Source organism: Staurois parvus, unplaced genomic scaffold (assembly GCF_062004578.1).
Source record: "Staurois parvus isolate SC_StPar_1 unplaced genomic scaffold, SC_StPar_1.0 ptg000962l, whole genome shotgun sequence".
In the NCBI taxonomy this organism is placed as follows: domain Eukaryota; kingdom Metazoa; phylum Chordata; class Amphibia; order Anura; family Ranidae; genus Staurois; species Staurois parvus.
Window position 1 is genome coordinate 1275143 of NW_028318758.1, and position 24216 is coordinate 1299358.

The window sequence follows — 24216 nt, forward strand, 5'->3', positions numbered from 1 at the left end:
TTTCAGGAATTAAAACAACTTCAAAAGAAGTATAAGGACTTAAAAGATGAGGTGGAGTACTTCAGATCAGAGAGGTTATCTCCTGTCAAAATTAAAGTTCACCCAGGGGATAAGCATGACCAGTCAGAACTTACCTTGATAAAATCTGAGCAGAAAACTCTGGAGGAGCAGATTATAAGGTTGACGGCCCAAATAAATTCTGGGGTCCAAAGACGGACCAACCCAGTCAAGCCAGAGGCTGATGAGCGGAGATACCCGCATCACAGCGAAGTATCTGATAGTGAGTCAGGGTCAGAATATAGGTCACCTCCTAAGCTTTCAAGATATACTCCAGAGCGCTCAGAAGAAAAATATGAGGTTTCATATAGGCAGGAAGGGAAATCCCAGGGGTCATTCAGGAGATATGACACCCCAAAGGTCATTAAATTCCTGAAGGACACTGTTCCTATGTTTTCTAAGAAAGGGTCCCTTGAGATCACCGAACACATGAGAACATATGAACAGACGTTAGAGATTCTGGGCATTAGAGATGACCACACCAAAATAGAATTGCTGCCATGGGTGTTTGAAGAGAAATACCGGCAATTCTTTGAGACTTTGAGGGCCTATTCCAATCAGTCCTGGAGAGAGGTTAAACATAAGTGCCACATGGAATTTGGGCCTTATAAAACTGTAACCTCTGCCAAGGCTGCGGCCTACAATTTAAAGTGTGGTCCTCACCAAAGCCCTGCAGAATTTCTGGCCGTCCTCAGAAATGCCTATTTCCTGGCTGAAAAGGATCCCAATCCTAACCAGCCAGAATTCAAGACACTATTCTATGAAGCATTACCTGCTTACATAAAATTGGAACTTGCAAAGGATTACAGAAAGGGATGCTCTCTTGATTGGTTGGTGAGAGAGAGCGACTATTTATTCTCGATCCAACAGTCCAGTGAGGGCGGGATAAAAAGAGAACCTAAAAATAGCCCCAAGATAGTAGCAGCCACTACCGTTTCCCCTCCAAATCCAAATTTGCAGGCAGAGAAGAAATCATATGCGGAAGTAGTCCGTGGGGGTAAAACCAATGGTTCCCCTAGATTTGTACCTCAAGCCCAGCAAGTGAAGGAGGTCCAAAACTTTGCACCCCAAAACCAGTGGGTGAGAAAGGATAGACAAAAGCCAGGGAACTACGGTAGTGGAAGTGAGAAGAATAAAAAGTATGGTAAGGGCCAGTATAGTGATGAGAATCAAAGGAGGCAATGGTATCCTCAGAGGTTCTATTATCCTCGCCAAAACCAACATGGGAATTTTTATGGGAACCCCAATTTCAGCAGGCCCCATAATTACAATAAGAATCCCAATTTTAATAAAAACTCCGACTTCCAAAGATTTCCTCCACGCCAAGAACACCCTCAGGCTCAAAGGGGGGATACAGTACCCCAGGCTCCCTTTAATAACAGGGAGACCCCAAAACCTCAGAGAGAACAATGGCGTCGGGATCAGAGCAGTAGTTCTGACTCTGAGTCTCATTACCAGTCTCGTCCAAAATACAAGCGCAAGTATAGGAAAAGGGAGAATCAACAGAATGACTCCTCTGAGCGTATTGGACAAATAGAGGCACAGGTCAGCAAAATGGCTGAACAAATGGACAGGCTTGTCACTCAATTTCCATCCAATCCTTTTTTAGGAGCAGCTCCTGTGACCAACCAAGGGTCACAGAATTAACAGGCAACCAAGCCTTAAACCAACAGGGGAGGACACTGAGTCAAATGACAGGAGATGTGTGCCCCGTCCCTGACACGCCTACTAATGGAGAAGCTAGTTCTCAGGCAAAGGGGGACCAGTTGTTGGGTATTAACGATTCTCCTGTTTTTCAGTGTCCATCTATTGCCCCTAATATAGTCGCGGCATCAGAAGTCATCAGGATTGACAAGCCAGACGGAGCACCAACTTCTAGTTGTGCTTCTGTCTTGAGACAGTCCAAGAATCCCACCAGGGAGGATAAGGGAAATGTGTCCACCACATGCGGTGAGATAAGAGCCAGTCATAGGTTATTGAAGGGCCCACAGATCTTCAACCACACTAATTTCATGTGTGAGCTGACTGAATCTGATGGGAGATATTATGCCACGGTGCAGGTGCAGGATGCCAGTGATCTTTCGATTGTCGGCTTAATAGACACTGGATCCCAAGCAACCATCATGTCACAGGAACATTTTGACAAAGTGGCGAATGTCATGCCCACCAAGCCGAGACTTAAAAGTTTTGACAGCTCATTGATTGGTGTAGGTGGAGACCCGTTACAAGTCATGGGTACCGCCTGGCTTAAACTGAAACTGGGTAATAAGGAACTGAGACACCCCATCATCATTGCTAGCATATCCCAGCACCACATGATAATTGGAATGGACTTCCTAAAAAGGCTGAACACCATAGTTGACTGTGTGAACCAAGTCCTGTGGTCACAGGTAAATACCCCGATTAAATATGGGAAACTTAAAACTCCCCATTCCCGACAACACTGCCACCTGGTGGAAGAAAGGCCTGGATCATTAGAAATCCATTTCAGGAACAGCCAACTTCCTGATGTAACGGTTATCAAACCTGATGACCATAACCCTATCAGAAGAGATGAGGAACACATTTTTAGAATTCCCCAAGATAAAATAAAAGATATCTCCCTCCAAGATGACATCCTTACGATATCTTTTCATCAGGAGGATAAACCAAGAAAAGGGGGAGATCATACCCAATTCTTGACAGGTATTGAAAGGGTTAACAGCGACTTGTTTATCCCCATCCGGATAAATGGTCTTAATAGGTCAAAATATGCCAAACTAGATTTGAGACAGGAACACAGCTTTGTAAGCCATGGGCTGATAAAACACCTGACCGAAATGGAAATGATCCGTTTCTCCACACCTCAGCGTCATTGGATTTCAGACTCCCTTGATGACTCTGATGATCACAATTCAATGGCTAGGTGTCTCTTAAACGTCACTGTAGGAAACAAAACAGCCACCCATGTGTTCCTAGTCTTGGATAATCCCAAAACTAAAATTTATTTTGGCAACGATGTATTACATCGCTTTGCAATGCAAGTCGACCTAATTAATGACTGTTTATGGAGTCGACTAAAGGGGGACCCCGAAAAATACCAAAATCTGGACTTAGCTCTAAAATCCCAGCAACAGATGCCTTATGCTGTTGAAGTCCAGGTAGCCCAAAAGAGTACAATTCCTAAGGGCATAAATAATTTCATACTCCCCATCCAAGTTAAAAAGGGACATAGACTGAAGGGGTCAGATGCATTAGTATGCCTCTCCCATAAAATGCAGGGGGAGGGACTGAACATTACACACACGCCCCTAGTCAACACACATCAATCCCCGATGTACATTTACATACATAATCTGTCCAATCAGGACATCGTCTTACCCAAAGAGACCCTTATTGGTCTAGCGGTAGAGACTGAATATTACACCTTTGGGGTCACTAACCAGGTGATTGGACTCATCCCCGATGAATATTTGTCGGAGGAACAATTAATTGAACAAACATTCCATTCATTACCAGAGGGTATTTTCACCATAGAGTCCATTTATCCATTCGATTCTAAAGATGGCACCTGTCGAATCGAAGAGACATCAATTGTCTTTGATCACCCAATCAAAGAACAAGAGTACCCCAAAGAACCTGGATGGCAGGAGAACACACACACACATCACATACCCAATGACCTCACCACGAAACTTGAAGAGGCATATGAGATAGGTCAGCCGGAAAGCTTTCCTGGATTCAAGGAGTTAGTGGAAGAGATGGTGGCCCTCGCCGACGCGTGTGCCAGTGATCTCGACCGACAATTGCTCCGAGAGCTTCTCCTTGAATTCCAAGAGATCTTTGCCAAGGATTCTTACGATTGTGGGACTACTGACCTACACATCGCTAGGATCCAAACAGATCCAGATGCCCCACCAGTATTCGTAAGACAGTATAGGTTACCATTAGCTTCCTATGAATCTCTAGCTGAGATTATCAGGAAGTTACATGAAAGGGGTATAATTAGGCCCATCCACAGCTCCTACAACCACCCGATCCTGGGTATCTTAAAACCCAATGGACAATGGCGTTTGTGCGCTGATCTCCGTCAGCTGAACAAACGTGTGTACATGTCAGGATGGCCTGTCCCATACATAGACCAATGTCTCGCCCAGCTCCAAGGATCCCAAGTTTTTACAGCCTTGGATTGTGCACAGGGGTATTGGACCATTAAGGTGAGCGAGGAAGACCAATACAAACTGGCTTTCAGTTTTGGGAATCGACAATATTGTTGGGTGAGAATGCCTTTCGGATTCATAAATTCCGGACATGAATTTGCTGTGTTCATGCACAAGGCCATGCCAGACGCCTTCGAAAGGGGGACGTTGGCATATGTGGACGATATCCTGATCAAAAGTACTGATATGGCCAAACACATTACAGAACTTCGGCATGTCCTGGGCCAATTAAAAGCAGCAGGAGTTAAACTGTCCTTACAAAAAGCCCAGTGGTGTCGCACGAAGGTAAACTTCCTAGGCCATGAAGTTACTGCTGAAGGTTTGAACCCACAAAAGAAGAAAGTTGAGGCGGTTCTGAATTGTAAAGTCCCTACTAACCTTAAAGAATTGAGATCATTCCTAGGTATGGTAAACTACTCGCGTAAGTTTATTGATAATTACGCCGAGATAAGCAAGCCGTTGCTTCACCTACTGAAGAAGGATGTCGGATGGTCGTGGGGTAAGAAACAGGAGGACGCCATGAAGGAATTAAAGGAACGTCTCACACAAGCTCCGTGTCTCGGATATCCCGAAGGGGGTAAAAATTTCTATCTAGAGACAGGGTTTACGCAGGTAAGTATGAGTTCTGTTCTTTACCAGAAACGTGATGATGTCAGTAAGGTGATTGCCTATGCCAGTAAAACTTTGTCCCCGGTTGAAGTAAAGTTCAGTGACTGTGAAAAAGCTCTATTGTCCACCGTGTGGGCATTACAGAATTTCCGCAGTTACATTCAGGGAGAGAGAATCATTGTTGAAACGGCACACCAGCCTTTACAGTATTTAAAGAGTGAACGTATCAAGGGAGGAAATGTGTCTAATAGCCGCATCACTGCTTGGACGTTGTCTTTGCAAGGGTGGCCTCTTGAAATTCGGTACAAACAGAACAAGGAAAGTCCAGTAGCCCAGGGCCTAGCCGAGCTCCATGATTGTTCCGCAACTACGCCTACTATGGAGGGCCCGGACACTGACTTTCTGGAAGAACAACTGTTCTCTCCCTACAAGGTTTACGATGAAGAATACTGTAAACAGCTGCCGTGTGTATATGTGGATGGTTGTGCTTTTCATCACAAGGATGGGGAACAGCTCCAACTAGTGGCAGGTATTGGAATCGTTTGGACCCAAGGTGTCACCCCAATTTCTGTGGGATACAAACTTGGACCAAAAAGCAGTCAGGTTGCTGAACTTACTGCAATTCTTAGAGCAGTTGAGATGGCTATAGAGTTCAACATCAGAGAGTGTGCCATCATAACCGATTCCAATTATGTCAGGAATAGTTTTGTGGAGTATTTCCCTAGGTGGAAGCGAAACAACATGAACAAGAGTAATCACAAACCCGTGAAACATGGTAAGCTCTTTTGTCACATCGATGAACTGGTAAGGTCCAATGATCTCACCCTGCACTTCAAGAAGACCAAAGGCCACTCCAAGGTTCTAGGTGCCGAGAAAGAAGGGAACGATCTGGCCGATTCTCTAGCCAAGGAAGGGGCAATCACCGGTGAACTGTTAGACATTGATCAATTTTTAGGTACCGTACAGGTTGAAGCTGTCACCAGGCAACAGGCCAGAACAGCTGGTGATCCGAATGCATTACAGTGGAGTTACGATTCTCCTAGTGAGGATTTAATTACTGCCCAAAAACAAGACCCAATAATTGGCTTGTTTTATAGTCATATAGAAGATCCCAACCAAAATCCCATAAATAAGGAAGTATGTAGTGGGAAGGAGGATTTACGTATCTTAATGAAATCCAAATCCCAATTCTCTTTATACCAGGGATTGTTGATACGAACCTCAAAGGGTGGCGTACAACAATGGGTCGTCCCACTTAAATTTAGAGGTTTGATGCTACAGCATGCCCATGATGCTCCCACTTCCGGTCATCGTGGAGAGAAGATCACGTATGAGATCCTGCGGGATTATGCCTACTGGCCTCATATGTTACGTGATGTGAAGGAGTACTGCCAAGGTTGCCTAATATGTCCCCAATTTCAACCTACCAAGCCAACTCACAGAGCACCTCTCCAGAAGAGGGGGATATGTATGCCTTGGTCAGACCTTCAAATGGATTTTATTGGGCCCGTAACAAAATCTTCACGAGGAAATCGGTATATGTTAACAGTTACATGTTTATTCACCAAGTATGTCGAATGTATACCAGCACCAAATAACAGCTCCGAGACATGTGCTGCATTGCTAATAAATCATGTATTTTCACGTTTTGGTTTACCTCAGAGGATAGAGTCTGATAGAGGATCGCACTTCACTAGCGAAGTGATGGCCAAATTGTGGAAAATTTTGGGGGTTAAAAGGAAATTGCATATCGCCTATCGGCCAGCCTCTAGTGGTGGTGTAGAACGATACAATCAGACCATCGTTAATGTCCTTAAGAAATTTGTTAAGGAAACAGGCAAAGATTGGGATGTCAAGCTCCCGCTGGTCCTGATGGCGTTGAGGGCTACTCCGAATACAGTTACAAAAATGTCATCTTTTGAACTGATGACAGGTAGACGGATGGTACTGCCCCAGCACTTATTGTATCGCACTACAGATCAAAATTTGATCAATGCTACCACCACACACCAGTACATAGAGGATTTACGTAAACATCTGCAATATGCTTTTGCCTTTGCCCAGCGAAATTTGGAAAGAGCTGCAACTAGTGCTAAGACATACTATGATCTCAAAACCTCCAAGAAGGAATATGAGATTGGTGACAAGGTCTATCTATACAACTTTGCAAGAGACCAGATCAAGGAACGGAAATTCCTTCCATCTTGGAAAGGTCCGTTCTCTATCATTGATAAAATCTCTCCGGTCGCATATAAATTGCAGGTTACCCGGTATGGTGAAATCAGTGATAGATGGGTGCACATCAATCAATTACGTGCTTGCCATCCGAAGTCTCAATTGCAGTTGTTGGAAGACTAACCCACCAGTTCCTATCTGGAGATATTGAGATCATTATTAAATTTCCTTTAAACATATAATTCATCTTTTGCCTTACAGGATCCAGTAACATAATTTTATGTATATCCCATACTTAAACTGTTCATTTTAATAATTTAGAAAGGAAGGCCCAGACTATGACCAGACCGGCGATCGGAGGTGTCAATGACCGGACCCTAGAAGGAAGCTATAATGTCCTGTGGGAAAGGCCAGATGCCAGAGATCGATCCGGAGACGATAACCTGATGTCCCAGGCCACCAAGGGCCAGTCCAGAGGAAAAGACCCGCCTAGGAGACCGTCTAAGAGACCTGTCGTGCGGAGGACCCATGGACCCCAAGGTGGATGTGCCAGGCCAGGCCGGCCTCATCACAAGACCAGGATCGTCATCGGAAGTGTCCATCTAAAGACGCCGAGTCAAGTTGAGGACCAACCAGCATCACCGCTGCCATTTTATTATAAAAAAAAAAAAAAATTTTTTTTTTTATTATTTCATTCCCTTCACCGGAGAAGACGAACGATCACTCTAACCCAAAAGTCCCACTCATGTTTTTCGATACAGACACCCCTCTACGCGTGCCTATACCCCAAAAACAAAGGGGGATTTTGTTGTGGGCTTTTGAATCATGTCTCAAGAATATGACTTTTATCAAGACATAATATTATATGGCAAACAGCTCAGCATAACCGGATGTTAAGAGTTAATTTTGTCTTGGTTGAACCACCAAGAATTCTAGTTAAAGAACTGGAGAGAATGGGGGAAGTAAGACTTTTCCAAGACAATGGGACTGTTCGAACTGTCAACAAGGACTATTTGTATATGGAAGTTGAGAAGAATGCACATACAGAAAGTCAAACACATAGGACTTTGACTTGTAAACATTTCAACAATAATGAGACGGGAACTCAACTGTTTGAAAGCTTAACCAAAACCTGTAGAGTGTGATGAACCAACAGACCTCTGAAACTATTACCATATACTATTGTTCACCAAGGGTGAAGGCATTAACAATTGTTTACCATGAGTCCAATACAAGGGCCATGCAAACAGAGAGTTTTTTTTCCCTACACAGAGAAAATGTTGATTCTGAAACAAAGGGGTGAAATTCAGGACATTTAAGTTTAAAAGTTCACTGTATATCATGACAAAAATGTACTACAAAAACAAATTATAAATAAGATGTCATAGACTTTAAACACCACTAAATACTCAGCAATGGGAACTATATATCACTAACTTGAGTATTGAGATGATGGGAAGTAAGATGTATTATAGAATAGCATTAGTTACATGTCTTATCAGGAAACAAACAGGATGATATTTCAAGTAGGAATAACTGAATATACACCTATATTCCATGGTCCCTATTTGGAATATCATAGGTATGATCACTGCTATATCTGGAAAGAGCCGTATATTTTATTCCTGAAATTACCTGAAGATTCCACCCAAGGTATGAGTCATCTCAAATACTCACATTGTTCTGTGATACATGACCGCCACCTGGCGGGCAGGTGAGAAATAGCTTATGTACACACATTTCTCAACTAGCCAATCAGGAAGCCTGGTGGGAAGGTATCTTAGAACAATGGACTAGTGGATATAAAAGCCCATGTGCTTTAAGGAAAAAAAAAAACCCTCATAAAGACCTCATGGAAAGACCTGACATCTGAAGAAGATCTCTGCTGAAATAATTACTCTTCCATCTTTTCAAACTTCCTAAAACTTTAAACCTCTAATCTTATAACTCCCTACATTCTCCCCTACTGAGAATCTTTCACTTGCCCTATATATCAGTCTAAAGGCGTTCCACTGCCAGCTAAATCCACGGGAGAGTTGCCTAGTCTGAATTCCGGGTGTGGTGAGATATTTATTTGATTTTTGTATTAATTATTTTCTCTGTTGTGTGGAATCATAAAATTACCTCAGTGTATCATAACAATATTGGGTAGTTAGATATATGTAGAAAGATACTGTGTTACTGTTAAAAATTGTTTATTGCCATATTATAAATTTTTCCATATTTCATAATTTATTGAATATTAATAACCAGAGTATCACATATCAAGGGCTTACTTCTTGCAATCCTATGGCCACGGCGTGCGAGAATATAACCTTTGAGATATTCGAAATTATTAATTATTAATAAATTTAATAAATAATCATATCATTTAAAAATTGTAATTGATGTAATTAGTTAGAAACTTGATTAGTGTGTCTTACATTGGTAGGTTATATTTTTGATTGTGTGTACCAATATTCATTTATCACCAGTCTTTTGCGTTTTGTGTTAATATATATATAATTTTTGTACATAAATAAATTTTTATATTTATCTATTATAAGGCAAATTTTGTGTGTATGGTACGAAATCATATTGGCTAAAAGAATTCAAGGTATGATAATAAGTGGTGATCAAATTATCAAAGTGTCCAAATTATTGGTTTACTAAATATTTGCCGTATTTTAACGGCTGGAGGCACTGTAATATTTCATCTAAGGGAAAGGGACACGCCCTTTATAAATAAAAATATCCTTACATAAACCACCACAACACACCTGGCAGTACTAGGGTCGCTGGTTCAAATCCCAACCCTGGCACCACCTGCCTGGAGTTTGCATGTTCTCCCTGTGACTGCATAGTTTTTCTCTGGGTACTCTGGTTTCCTCCCACACTCCAAAGACACGCTGGTAGGTTAATTGGCTCCTGTCTAAAATGTCCCTAGTATGTGTATGTATGAATGTGGGTTAGGGACTGATGTGAATGTATAATATATGTATGTAAAGCGCTGTGTAAATTGAAAGCAGTATATAAGTACCTGAAATAAATAATAAATACAATTTTGAATGGCAATCCATCTGAACCCAGAGATCTATTACTGGGGGTGCCTGCCAAAGCTTCAAATAACTCCTCAACAGTAATTGGCATCTCCAGTTCTCTCTGGTCTGTCTCTGATTAAACAGGAAAAGAGCAGGTGTCTAGAAACTGCAAAAGCTCAGAATGGGTAGTTATAGTTTTAGAAGCATACAGATCATCATAAATGTGATGAAAAACTCTCAGGATTTCTGCATGACTCATGCAGATCACTCTATCAGCATTCTCAATCTTGTCTACAGTGGACACCCCTTGTTGTGACTTCGCCACAAGAGCAAGAAGGTGCCCCGTACTTTCCCCTTCCTCAAAATATTTTTGTTGCAAAAAATACCGCTTCTTATCTGCCACTTGAGTAAGCACTGATTCATAAACGGCTTGGGCCTTTGTCAGGAAGGGCTCACTGCTGGTGGTGCTGTGGCTCACCTGCTCTATGGGCTGCAGTACTGGGACTTACCAGCAGGTGCCTTTCAGCAGCCAGGATCTCACCTCCTGCAATCAAGCCATCACCTGATGAGCCCGTTATCCTGTTTCCCTTAGCCTGTTATCTGCTACCTACTACCCGCTCTGTGTCCTGTCTTCCTCCCTGAGTCCCTTGCTTGATATCCTGTGTATGACCCCAGCTAGCCTGACTACGCTTGATTGCTGTACATGTATATATTGGGTGAAGGTTTTTGGTTATTTGGGTTTTATTTGCACTGTACGTTTTTGTATACTGGTGTAGCTCACAATAAATTCTATTATCCACATCACTCCTGAAGCCTGATATTCCCTGTGTCAGTCCACACATCTCTGGTCATATCCGGATTACTGTCATAACACCAAGGCCAGTCCTGACCAGAAGTGGCTGCACAGGGAAGCCATCTTGGCTTGCTGTTTGTGAAGGATGCATCCTGAGGACGTTGTGTACTTGTCTCTGCTAGTAACAGAGGACAGAGAATACTGCTATCAGATTCTGAAGAAGTGGGCCAGGGATCAGCTGCTAGAGTGCATGCGGGTTGTTCATTCTCTAGTAGATCAGGGCAGGGTGTTTTCTGAGGTGCAGCGATTGATTCAGGCTTGTGCTGAATTGGCTCTGTCCAGTACCCCTGAAAGCAGGGATGACTTTTCTCCGCCATTCAGTACTGATCAAGTAGAATCACTGGTATGGTTGTTGGAGGATGATCTGTATTGCTTCTTTGAGCATTATTCAGCATGTTCACCACATGTGCTAGTTGATTGTATAAACTCAGTGCAGTCTTCGGTCAGACAGGCTATGTGTAAGCTGAGCTTTGTTCAACCAGTACTACAGACATGGTCAGATTTGTTACACCCAGCCTCAGTCAGCTTGCAACAATCCAGTCCTGCTTCTAATCATTCATCTCCTCAAAGCTCTCTTCCTCCATTCCCCACAGCACCCACAGTTACAGCCCAGTATGCCCTGCTATCAACCACATGTCAGTACCCTGTTCCCACTCGCTGCACCTATCCTGCCTTTAACCCCGTCAAGAAGTACTCTATAGCAACTGCTCCCTTCTCTGTTCCATACTTCAGCTCTTCTCTGTCTTCAGCTGCTCCCTCAGTTTACAGCCCTGCATTCACTTGCAGTGCTTCAGTAACTAAACCCAAGAAGAAGCAAAAATTCTTTCCAACCAGTACCATCCTGCCAATATTCAAATCGGCCGACCTGCTGTCTGAGAACACACACTTCTGTTATCCCGCCTGATGACCCGATGCCTGTCATCCAGCCTGATGACCCGATGCCAGTCATCCAGCCTGATGACCCGATGCATGTCATCCACCCTGATGACCCGATGTCCGCTATCCAGCCTGATGACCCGATGCCCGCTATCCAGGCTGATGATCCAATGCCAGTTATTCAGCCTGATGACCCGATGCCTGCCATCCAGCCTGATGACCCAGTGCCCATTATCCGGCCTGATGACCCGGTGCCCATCTTCCAGCCTGATGACCCAATGCCTGTCGTCCAGCCTGATGACCTGATGTCTGCTATCCAGCCTGATGACCCGGCACCCACTATCCAGCCTGAGGAACCGATACCTTCCATTTGGCCTGATGACCCGTTGCCCGTTATCCAGCCTGATGAGCCGGCACCTGCTATCCAGCCTGATGACCTGGTGCCCACTATCCAGCCTGATGACCCGGTGCCCGCTATCCAGCCTGATGACCCGGTGCCCGCTATCCAGTCTGATGACCTGGCGCCCACTATTCAGCCTGAGGAACTGATACCTGCTATTCGGCCTGATGACCCGCTGCCCGTTATCCGGCTTAATGATCGAGCGTCCGCTATCCAGACTGATGACCCGGTGCCCACTATCCAGCCTGAGAAACCAATACCTTCCATTTGGCCTGATGACTCATTGCCCGCTATCTAGCCTGATGACCCAGCGCCCGCTATCTAGCCTGATGACTCGGTGCCCGCTATCCAGCCTGATGACCCGGTGCCCACTATCCAATCTGATGACCCATGCTCGCTATCCAGCCTGATGACCCGGCGCCCGCTATTCAGCCTGAGGAACCGATACCTGCCATTTGGCCTGTTGACTCGCTGCCGATTACCCAGCCTAATGATCCAGTTCCCGCTACTCTGCCTGATGACCCGATGCCCGCTATCCAGCCTGATGACCCAGTGCCCGCTATATAACCTGATGACCCGGTGCCCGCTATCCAGCATGATGACCCGGTGCCCGCTATCCAGCCTGAGGAACCGATACCTGCCATTCGGCCTGATGACCCGGTGCCCGTCATCCAGCCTGATGACCCGATGCCCGCTATCCAGCCTGATGACCCGGCGCCCGCTATCCAGTCTGATGACCCGGTGCCCGCTATCCAATCTGATGACCTGGCGCCCACTATTCAGCCTGAGGAACTGATACCTGCTATTCGGCCTGATGACCCGCTGCCCGTTATCCGGCCTAATGATCGAGCGCCCGCTATCCAGACTGATGACCCGGTGCCCACTATCCAGCCTGAGAAACCAATACCTTCCATTTGGCCTGATGACCCATTGCTCGCTATCTAGCCTGATGACCCAGCGCCCGCTATCCAGCCTGATGACCCGGTGCCCGCTATCCAGCCTGATGACCCGGTGCCCACTATCCAGTCTGATGACCCATGCTCGCTATCCAGCCTGATGACCCGGCGCCCGCTAATCACCCTGAGGAACTGATACCTGCCATTTGGCCTGTTGACTCGCTGCCGATTACCCAGCCTAATGATCCAGTTCCCGCTACTCCGCCTGATGACCCGATGCCCGCTATCCAGCCTGATGACCCAGTGCCCGCTATATAACCTGATGACCCGGTGCCCGCTATCCAGCATGATGACCCGGTGCCCGCTATCCAGCCTGAGGAACCGATACCTGCCATTCAGCCTGATGACCCGGTGCCCGTCATCCAGCCTGATGACCCGACGCCCGCTATCCAGCCTGATGACCCGGCGCCCGCTATCCAGCCTGAGGAACCGATACCTGCCATTCGGCCTGATCACCTGGTGCCCGTCATCCAGCCTGATGACCCGATGCCCGTCGTCCAGCCTGATGACCCGATGCCCGCTATCCAGCCTGATGACTCGGCGCCCGCTATCCAGCCTGATGACCCAGTGCCTGCTATCCAGCCTGATGACTTGGTGCCCGCTATCCAGTCTGATGACCCGGCACCCGCTATTCAGCCTGAGGAACCAATACCTGCCATTCGGCCTGATGAACTGCTGCCCGTCGTCCAGCCTAATGACCCAGCGCTCGCCATCCAGCCTGATGACCCAGCACCCGCTATCCAGCCTGATGACCCGGCGCCTGCTATCCAGCCTGATGAGGACCCGGTGCCCGCTATCCAGCCTGATGACCCGGTGCCCACTATCCAGCCTGATGACCCAGCGCCCGCTATTCAGCCTGAGGAACCGATTCCTCCCATTCGGCTTGTTGACCCGCTGCCCATTACCCAGCCTAATGATCCAGCGTCCACTACTCCGCCTGATGACCAGGTGCCCACTATCCAGCCTGATAACCCGGTGCCCACTATATAACCTGATGACCCGGTGCATGTTATCCAGCCTGAGGAACCGATACCTGCCATTCGGCCTGATGACCCACTGCCTAATGATCCGGCGCCTGCTACTCCGCCTAATGACCCGATGCCAGTTATTCAGATTGATGACCCGATGCCTGCTATCCATATTGATGTGTCTCTGCCCACTGCCCAGCCTGATGTGCCTCTGCCTGCCGCCCAGCTTGATGTGCCTCTGCCCGCCGCCCAGCTTGATGTGCCTCCACCCGCCGCCCAGCTTGATGTGCCTCCGCCCCCCGCCCAGCCGGATGTGCCTCCGCCCGCCGCCCAGTCAGATGTGCCTCCGCCCGCTGCACAGCCTGATGACCCAGTGCTTGCTGGCCTGACTTGCCAGCCCCTGATGTCCAGCTAAACTTGCCAATACCTGATTCCCAGCCTGGCTCTGGAGATCCTTTCCCAGCAACCTGCCTTCCTGTATTCTGCTGCATAAAGATAAGTCTACCAGCAGGAAACCCAGCCAGTCGCTTGACTCCTACATTGGGATATCCAGCCAGTTACCTGACCCGGGCGGTGGAACATTTTGCCCATTAAGGACTGTTTGGAGCGTCCTGAGGCCGCTCCTTAAAGGGGGGGTACTGTCAGGAAAGGGCTCACTGCTGGTGGTGCTGTGGCTCACCTGCTCTATGGGCTGCAGTACTGGGACTTACCAGCAGGTGCCTTTCAGCAGCCAGGATCTCACCTCCTGCAATCAAGCCATCACCTGAGGCTGATTGCAGGAGGTGTACTTAACCACTAGCCTACAGGGCACTTATACCCCCTTCCTGCCCAGGCCAATTTCCACCTTTCAGTGCTGTCACACTTTGAATGACAATTGCATGCAACACTGTAACCATATGAAAATTTTATTAATTTATAAATTAATATGGTTGGAGATACAGAAAGGGATAAATTCTTGGAGGATAGAGATAAAAGTAAGGATTATATATGGGATGAAGAACAAGTGATGATTATATTGGATTTTAATGTACATTTTAAGAAGGTTGAAAGGATTTTTAAAAAACATTGGCCAATTTTGAGGTCTGATCCTATGTTGAATAAAATTTTATCTGAGAGGCCTAGATTTGTTTATAGAAAAGCACCTACGCTCAGATCAAAATTAGTCAAAAATGTGTTGGATCCGCCAATAAGAAATGAATTAGTCACATGAAAAAGGTTTTTTTCCAAGCAAATCGTGCTATGCCTGCAAAGAAACGAAAGGGATGAATAAGAAGAGAAAATCGTTCACAGCTAGCAGTATTGGAGAGTAGTTTAAAATTCGTGATTTTATCTCCTGTAGGACGGAGGGAGTAGTGAAAGGATTAAATGGAATATAACTGAATCCATTTTGTATACACTAATACAAGATGCTAGTTTAATATATGTATATGAGATGTGTGTATGAGATGTGTGCACACTAACAAAACTGTCTATCTCAGCTTCATGTAGAAATGAGTGTTTTTGCAAACCCTTACAAAAAAGCAGATAAGGTTTACTCTCACTTCTGAAAAGTTTTAACCACAACTTGGGTGTTAGGTCAGATTAGAGCCATGGTCTGGGCATTGGGTCAGATTACAGCCATGGCCTGGGCGATAGAGCAGATATGGTATGATAGATAAAGCAGAAGAGTGAAAATGCAAACCTCATACAAATAATTGTTGAGTTAAGGTAAAATAATGTACATGTATTTGATTGGAAAGTCTGAGGGTGTGTTTGCCTAAAGACTACAGTATAATAACCCTGATGTTATGCCAATAAAACTGAAGTGTTTGCAATCACAACTGAGGTGACTTGAGTGCATTCACTTTCCGAGATCTCGTAGCTGTGTCCAGGTGTGACCGTTGGTATCTTGAGGGGGCCCCCACGGAACAGGAAAAAGACCACCTACCTACTTTCAGTGGTGTCAGAAAGTGGGATAATTGCCAAGGTAAGTGAGAGTTTTATTTTTTAATGCTTTCTTTACCGAGGTAATTATTCTGAACTTCAGGGAAATTTGGTGGTTGGAATTTTAGGAGCGAGACTAAGGGATTCTCGGCTCGGGGAATAATACCAGGACACACCTGGCACAGCACTTTGTATTATTTGTAAAAAGTGTGTTATTGTTGTTTTTTTGTCTTGTTTGTTAGTTTACTAATTTACTGCTATGGGTAATTCCTCAGGTAAGGAGGAAGGACCCCATCATGTGCCACCACAAAAGTTGATTAAGTTGTTTAGAAAAACTAGAAAGCTGAGGGGAAAGAACACATCTACCTTAAATGAAACTTGTAAAGAATATGTAGCAAGGGTATCTCCTTATGATATTTATTATGTTAATCCCTGGGTGGATAATTTAGTGGGATGGTCAAAAAGACTGGGTGGAGCTAGTTTTCCTTGTGAAGGGGGAAATGACACTATGTGTATGGATATGATTAGAGGAATGTGTTTGCAGGAACAGCCTCAGGTAGGTATCTGGGGGACTGGAAATCCAGATTGGGACAAGAATTATATGTATGAAGGGGGTAAGAATTGGTTGAAGTATGCACCAGGCTATAAGACTCTAATTGTAGCAAATGATTTCACACCACCACCGCCATACAAACACAGTGAGACGTCCTGCCCCTACAGCTCCACATGCAGCCCCATTATACCCAGCACTCCCACAGGTAAAACAAGTAGATGAAGATGAAGAGGTTCTTATTGCTGCTTCCCAGATATATACAGGGGAGTCAGAAGAATCTAGCTCAGATGGGGAAACTGGGAGTGTTAGTCAAAGGGATACTGAGAGGGGTAAAGGGAAAGTAAAGAGTAAGACAAAGAAGGTAGAAAAGAGTGATAGAATTCTTAGGTCAGCAGAATGTAACAAGGGGGAAGTTAAAGATGAGACAGCTGAGCTAGATATGATGAATTCAGCCTTTCCATTCATGATGATTGGGGAGCAGCTAATTTTAAAGGCAATAGATCCCAAGGAGCTGGATGCTATAGTACAGGGATGCCCTAATCCAAGGAAACCCCCACTTGCATTACACCTCCCCTCCTGGTACAAGCAAAAGATGGACAGGTCTGGTATCATAAATTTCATGTGCTCCCGCATTGTCCTGTGTCCCTATTGGGCCGAGATTTGTTAGCTGACCTTAAAGTCGTGATGTCTATCACGGAGGAAGGTATGCTATTGGACACACCTTTCTTAATCTGTCCAGCTATGGATCATGATTTAAATAAGCTCCCTGAAAACCTATGGACTAAGAACACAACGGATGCAGGCCTCATTGACTGCACACCGTATAAAGCCACCCTTAAAACCAGGAACCCTGTTTATCATAAACAATACCCACTGTCCAAAGAAAAAATAGACGGACTTAAACCTATTGTGGAGGATTTTAAAAGGAGGGGAATACTGAAGCTGGTAGTATCCCCCTACAATACTCCCATTAATCCGGTAAAAAAGCCCAATGGTGAGTGGAGAATAGTACAAGATCTCAGGGCGATTAACGATCTGGTCATTCCTATTGCCCCTGTAGTCCCAGATATAACAACTTTGGTAAATGCTATACCTGCCAACGCCACACATTTTACAGTAATTGATCTGTCAAATGCATTTTTTAGTGTCCCAGTTGACCCGGAGACACAGGTATTGTTTACTTTTTGTTTTCAAGGGGAGAGGCTAACCTGGACCCGTCTCCTTCAGGGTTATGTAGCATATACCATGGCCAGTAGATCCATGCTCAATGACTGGGTACCCACCCATGGTTCAGTACTTATCCAATACGTGGATGATTTACTGATTAGTTCTGTGAGCGAGAAGGCGTGTCAGGCTGATTCATTATCATTGTAACGGTTTCTGGCTGATCAGGGACAAAAAGTCTCTCGCAAAAAGATGCAGTTTGTGGCACCACAAGTTGAGTACCTAGGATTTGTATTGTCTGAGGGCCAGAGGGGGCTGAGCCCAAGGAGAGTGGCAGCAATATGTCAACAACCAAAACCAGAAACTAAGGTTCAGATGCAATCCTTCTTAGGTATGGTAAACTATTGTAGACAGTGGATTCCTGACTGTTCTTATTATGACAATGTATTACGCCAAGTAACACTGAAAGATCAACCAGACCGTATTGAATGGACGCTGCCATTGGTGCAGGCATTTGAATATTTGAAGACAGCACTGGTCTCGTCTCCCGTATTAGGGTTACCGGATTATACTAAATCCTTTCATTTGTATTGTCAATCTGCATGTAAAACCATGGCTGCAGTACTAGCTCAAGAGCACGGAGGTGCCATGAGGCCGGTAGCATATTTATCAAAAACAATGCCCATCCCGGTCCAGGGCATGCCAGGGTGTCTCCAAGCTTTGTCTGTGTGTGCCTTGGCTGTGGAAATGGCATCTATCATAGTTTTGGGAAACCCATTGATATTACACACATCTCATCATGTCCTACATGTACTGAAAAACATTAACACTCAACACATGTCAGCACAACGCCTGGCGGGATGTGAAGTAATTTTGACATCCACCAATAATCTCACAGTGATATACAGCCCATCTACATCAGGACCATCTCTTTTATTGTCCTCCCTGCTTAATCTTCACAACACAAGGTCACCAGAATTGCAGGAGGAACACAATTGCCTGGATGTTATCCAAGCTGACACTTCTCCGCGACTAGATATGTTGGAGACTCCGATTCCTGGAGCCCCTGATGTGTTTGTCGATGGATCTTGTACACGCCCTAGTGATGCTACATACATCACAGGCTATGCAGTAGTAGAACCACCTCTTATTATTGAAACAGGTTCCATCCCCTACCCCAGTGCACAAGCAGCTGAATTAGTGGCCCTAACACGAGCTTGCACTCTTTATCAAGATCGAGATGTTAACATATATACAGATTCTAAGTATGTCTTTGGGGTTGTACATGATTTTGGCCGTATTTGGCAACGCCGTGGTTTTACTACGGCCGATGGCAAGTCAATATCCCATCATTCTTTGATCCAGGATTTGCTTGCTGCACTCCAACTTCCAAGAAGGATAGCGGTCATTAAAGTGCGGGCACATACTAATGCCAAAGACCCAGTCACAAAAGGCAATGCTATGGCAGATGCAGCTGCAAAAACTGCAGGGCAACTGCATAATCGAGCAGATCTATCTATGGTAATGTTGTCCACTCCATCCCTACTGTCAAATGAGCTTTTAGGTACACTGCAGGCACAAGCCTCTGAGAGTGAAGTTGATTTTTGGGCTAGCAGAGGTTTGACACAAGACAAACATGGTCTTATGTCAAAAGAGGGGATTGTAGGACTTCCACAGGCAGCTGCTGTATTATTCATTCAAAATTTTCATGGTGTAGGTCATAAGGGAAAACAGTTAGTGGAGAAAGAAATGCGCAAACAGTTTTGTGTATGGTTTCTCCATGATTTGGTGGAGGAAACATTGGGAAGGTGCCTTACTTGTTTACAAAACAACCCTGGGCATGGCCAGCATGGGAAACATGAACATTTAACACCCCCTGAGGCACCATTCACACATCTACAGATAGATTTTACACATCTCCCTAAATCAAAAGAAGGAGATAAGTTGTTGGTGGTAGTAGACAGATTTTCAGGTTGGCCAGAAGCTTTCCCATGTAGGAATGAAACAGCAGAGACAGTGGTCAAGGTTTTGTGTAAGGAAATCATCCCTAGATGGGGTTGTCCTTTGTTCATAGAAAGCGATCAGGGACCAGCTTTTACTGCAGCAGTGACTCAGGGAGTCTCAAAGGCTTTGAGTATTCAATGGAAGCTCCATATTCCTTATCACCCTCAGAGTTCTGGAGTAGTGGAAAGAATGAATAGAACACTTAAGGATAAATTAGTGAAAGCCACAGGAGGGACTCTGAAGAATTGGCCAGCTGTGTTACCTGCTATACTAGCTGAAATAAGGATGACACCTCATAAACGGAGTAAGTTGTCTCCCTTTGAGATACTAATGGGCAGACCATTCCCTACCCCTTGGACTAGACAGCAACCCCCTCTGTGGTAGAAAGGAGATTTAGAGGTGATACAGGCAGAATATGTAAAAGCATTGTGTGAAAAGCTGAATAGGGAATATTGTGATGTTGCCGCCTCTTTTCCTTTACCTGCAGATCAACCAACCCACCCCTTCGAGGTAGGTGATCAAGTGGTGATCCGAAGACTGGATCCAAGGGTGAGACCCCGGTTTGGAGAACCTACAGTGATCGTGGCCATTACACGTACAGCTGTTCTTACTGAAGGATCAGGCACCTGGATCCATGCATCAAGAGTCAAAAGGATTTCCCAAGATGAGAGACACAATCAAGCTGATCAACCAACAGAAGAAGGAGCCAAGAACTTTGCTACCCAACCTATTGGATCCCCATGAGGACTGGATGAACTTGATTATTATCTTATCAATAGTGACTATTATCATTGTCCCACTATGGTTTCTATTGGAGAATTCATATGATAGAAAGGGGCCAGTGGTTCAAAAACCCTCTGGGAGTTCAGGATGGGTGGGGGATTGTACCTCATCACAACTGAATGATCATGTGTATCAAAATGAGAATTAATGAGAAGGAAAGGGAGGAAATGTTTTTGCTTCAACAATATGAGGAAATGCATGGGATTGAGACGATAGGGAGAGTAAGTCAATGAAAAGTGTTATCACTATGTGATAAAAGAGGGGACTGAAAGGATTAAATGGAATATAACTGAATCCATTTTGTATACACTAATACAAGATGCTAGTTTAATATATGTATATGAGATGTGTGCACACTAACAAAACTGTCTATCTCAGCTTCATGTAGAAATGAGTGTTTTTGCAAACCCTTACAAAAAAGCAGATAAGGTTTACTCTCACTTCTGAAAAGTTTTAACCACAACTTGGGTGTTAGGTCAGATTAGAGCCATGGTCTGGGCGTTGGGTCAGATTACAGCCATGGCCTGGGCGATAGAGCAGATATGGTATGATAGATAAAGCAGAAGAGTGAAAATGCAAACCTCATACAAATAATTGTTGAGTTAAGGTAAAATAATGTACATGTATTTGATTGGAAAGTCTGAGGGTGTGTTTGCCTAAAGACTACAGTATAATAACCCTGATGTTATGCCAATAAAACTGAAGTGTTTGCAATCGCAACTGAGGTGACTTGAGTGCATTCACTTTCCGAGATCTCGTAGCTGTGTCCAGGTGTGACCGTTGGTATCTTGAGGGGGCCCCCACGGAACAGGAAAAAGACCACCTACCTACTTTCAAGTAGTATATGGGCTGCAGTGTAATTGTGGTCTGCAATATGTTGGTAGGACCAAAAGACCACTGTGGAAGAGAATTCGTGAGCATGTACAAAACATAAAAAAGGGCTATCCGAAACACAGTGTGTCGAAACATTTTGCGAGTTGCCATAATAAGGACCCCTCTACGTTAATGTTTTGGGGTATAGAGAAATACAGTGGTCATTGGAGGGGAAGTCACAAGGTGCGGTCGAATCTAGGTGGATTTTCAATATGCAGACGTTAACACCTAGGGGCTTGAATATAGAATTCGACCTGAATTGTTTCATTAGTGATTTTTAATATGGATGTATATTTTTATTAGTGATTTTGAATTACGGATCTTTTATTTCACCTGGCTGTTTATTTATGTATTTAGTTTTATTGATCTGGGAGATTTATTAATTGATATTTATTTATGAAATTTATTTTTTATATAATTTTTGTATTTTATATATAAATTTTATCTATTAAACATAACCTGGTATTTTATGGATAGGTATATTTAATACAATTTATTGTGAACTTATATTATGGGTGTGTCTACATGGGACTCCTACCTTTATTTGGTGTAATTATTTTATTTTTAATCGTTTCCGGGGTAGTGTATACACATATATTGTGAGTGTATATATCGGGTATTTATTGTTAGATCATATATTAGATTCAAAAAGGTTTTAAATTATGTATTAATAAAGGGATTCTTATTTTAATTTAATGGTATTTATATTGGAGATAATATGGGTATTTTTAATTATAGTTATGTTTCCCATTGATTTATATCTGATGATGCGGCTTGTGAAGTGGAGGATATAAATCCATGCTATTAGTGTCCTAGTAAAATCGGGTGAAGGTTTTTGGTTATGTGGGTTTTGTTTGCACTGTACATTTTTATATACTGGTGTAGCTCACAGTAAATTCTATTATCCACATCAATCCTGAAGACTGATATTCCCTGTGTCAGTCCACACATCTCTGGTCATATCCGGATTACTGACAGCCTCTGTCCAGGAGGGCTTGGGTCTTGGATCATCTGAACCTCCCACTGTTAAACATCTAACCGTACCTTTTCCTCCCACTCCCTGGATCTACGCTTAACCACTGAAATCTCCTGGATAATTGAGCCCCGCAGGAAGGCCTTCATCGCATCCCAAACCATTCCTGGTGGGGACAAGCCTTCATTCCGCTGCAGAAAGTAAAAATGGAGTTAGTTTAACTTCCGTAGTTAGGAGGATCCTGGAGAGTTTAACCTCCCTGTCGGTATGATTATTTCAGATTTTTGGTGCTGAAAGCGGTACCATTATTTTGCATGGAAATATGTAGTTTTTTTATTGTAGGCCTGTCATTTTTAGGAATAACTCACTGAAATCTGTCCGAACAAGAGTCTAGTAAACATTCCGGATATGATAAAACTTGAAACACGAAATCATAAATTATAATTTAATAAATAATCATAAAAAATAATAATATAATAAATTTTATTCAATAATATAATCAAACCAAAAACACTGAAATTTGAAATAGAGCGCCAAGTTCGCACATTACTGAGCAAAGTCACAGAATCGTTTTCAGTGTCTGATGACGAATTTCCCCACAAATCATTATCACTCAATTCTGCAAGTGGTTCTGATTTACTATCGCTGTTCTCTAGCTGGTCTAAAACCGATTTTGACCTAAAGGGACGCTTTTTGGACGCCATGGACTTTTCCCAGTTTCCAGGCAGAAAGAACAGTTAAAATGCAGGCAGGGCACAGGACAAAGCAGTAGGGACAAAATGTATGTGAAATGCTTTGAAACAGCAATGTTTTGCTATGTAATAATCGTTTTTTAAAAAAATGACATTTTTAAAATCTTTCAAATTTGCGCCGGTTCCGGCCCCCGTACGTCCCGACGTCACAGGGACCGGAACACGGAAGCCAGATGCCGGCATCGGCCGGAGGAGATGGCCGGGGACGCTGCAGGGGACACATTGCGGGAGCGAAGGACAAGGTAAGCACTGCAGGGAATCCCTGAGCAACACCACATGGTAAGCCCGAGTGTACAGTAGCTCGGGGTTACCGCTTTTGGTACTGAAACTTTACCCCGAGCTACACTCGGGAATACCGCCAGGGAGGTCACCACACAGATGAGTTCTTGCTGGAAAAAAATATGTTAAGCAACAGACAGCATGGATTCATGAAAGACAGAAGCTGTTAAACAAATCTGATTTCTTTTTATGAGGAGGTGAGCAAAACCTTGGACAGAGGGGTGGCGGTGGACGTGGTATACTTAATATGTTAATGGTGTAGCGCTATAGAAATATAAAAAGGCATATCCAGAGTGCAAAACGTTACTGTGAACCAGGTAAATGACATATATAGATAACTGGTGCAATATGAATCAAGCATAAATATTAAGTGATTATATCATAACACTTAGTGATTCCCTGTAAAGGGATATAGGTCACTATATAAGTGATTACTACACATATTAGTGCAAAAAATATCCACAAAATTCGGTGTTTTTGACAAACAAAACTGTAGTGATATTAATGTCCACAAAATTCAGTGTTTAACACACAAAAATCTCAAAAACGAAAAAGGCATGCTCCTCTAGCCAGTGCGGGTGATAGGTGAGAATCCTATATGGCTAGCATGCCCGCTCACCTTCCCCCTGCAGCCCACAGGGGCCAAAATGCCTTGCGGATCACCCCAGGATCCTACACGCTCTCTCCAAGCTAGAGGTTACTCCACAGACTCCAATGCTCACTCCTCCACCTTCCACTTATCCTCCACGGACAGGTACCAGTGTATATACATTTATATACTCATGAGGTTATAGAGGTC

The 24216-nt window shown here is 44.3% G+C and overlaps 1 long non-coding RNA gene across 1 annotated transcript; it reads left to right on the forward strand.

Moving 5' to 3' along the window:
- Window positions 1-15925: 15925 nt before the first annotated feature.
- On the forward strand, window positions 15926-21260 carry LOC149441652 (uncharacterized). The gene is made up of 2 exons (XR_016307316.1): window positions 15926-16079; window positions 20245-21260. It is a non-coding gene; the product is annotated as an uncharacterized LOC149441652 (long non-coding RNA).
- The last annotated feature ends 2956 nt before the right edge of the window (window positions 21261-24216 follow it).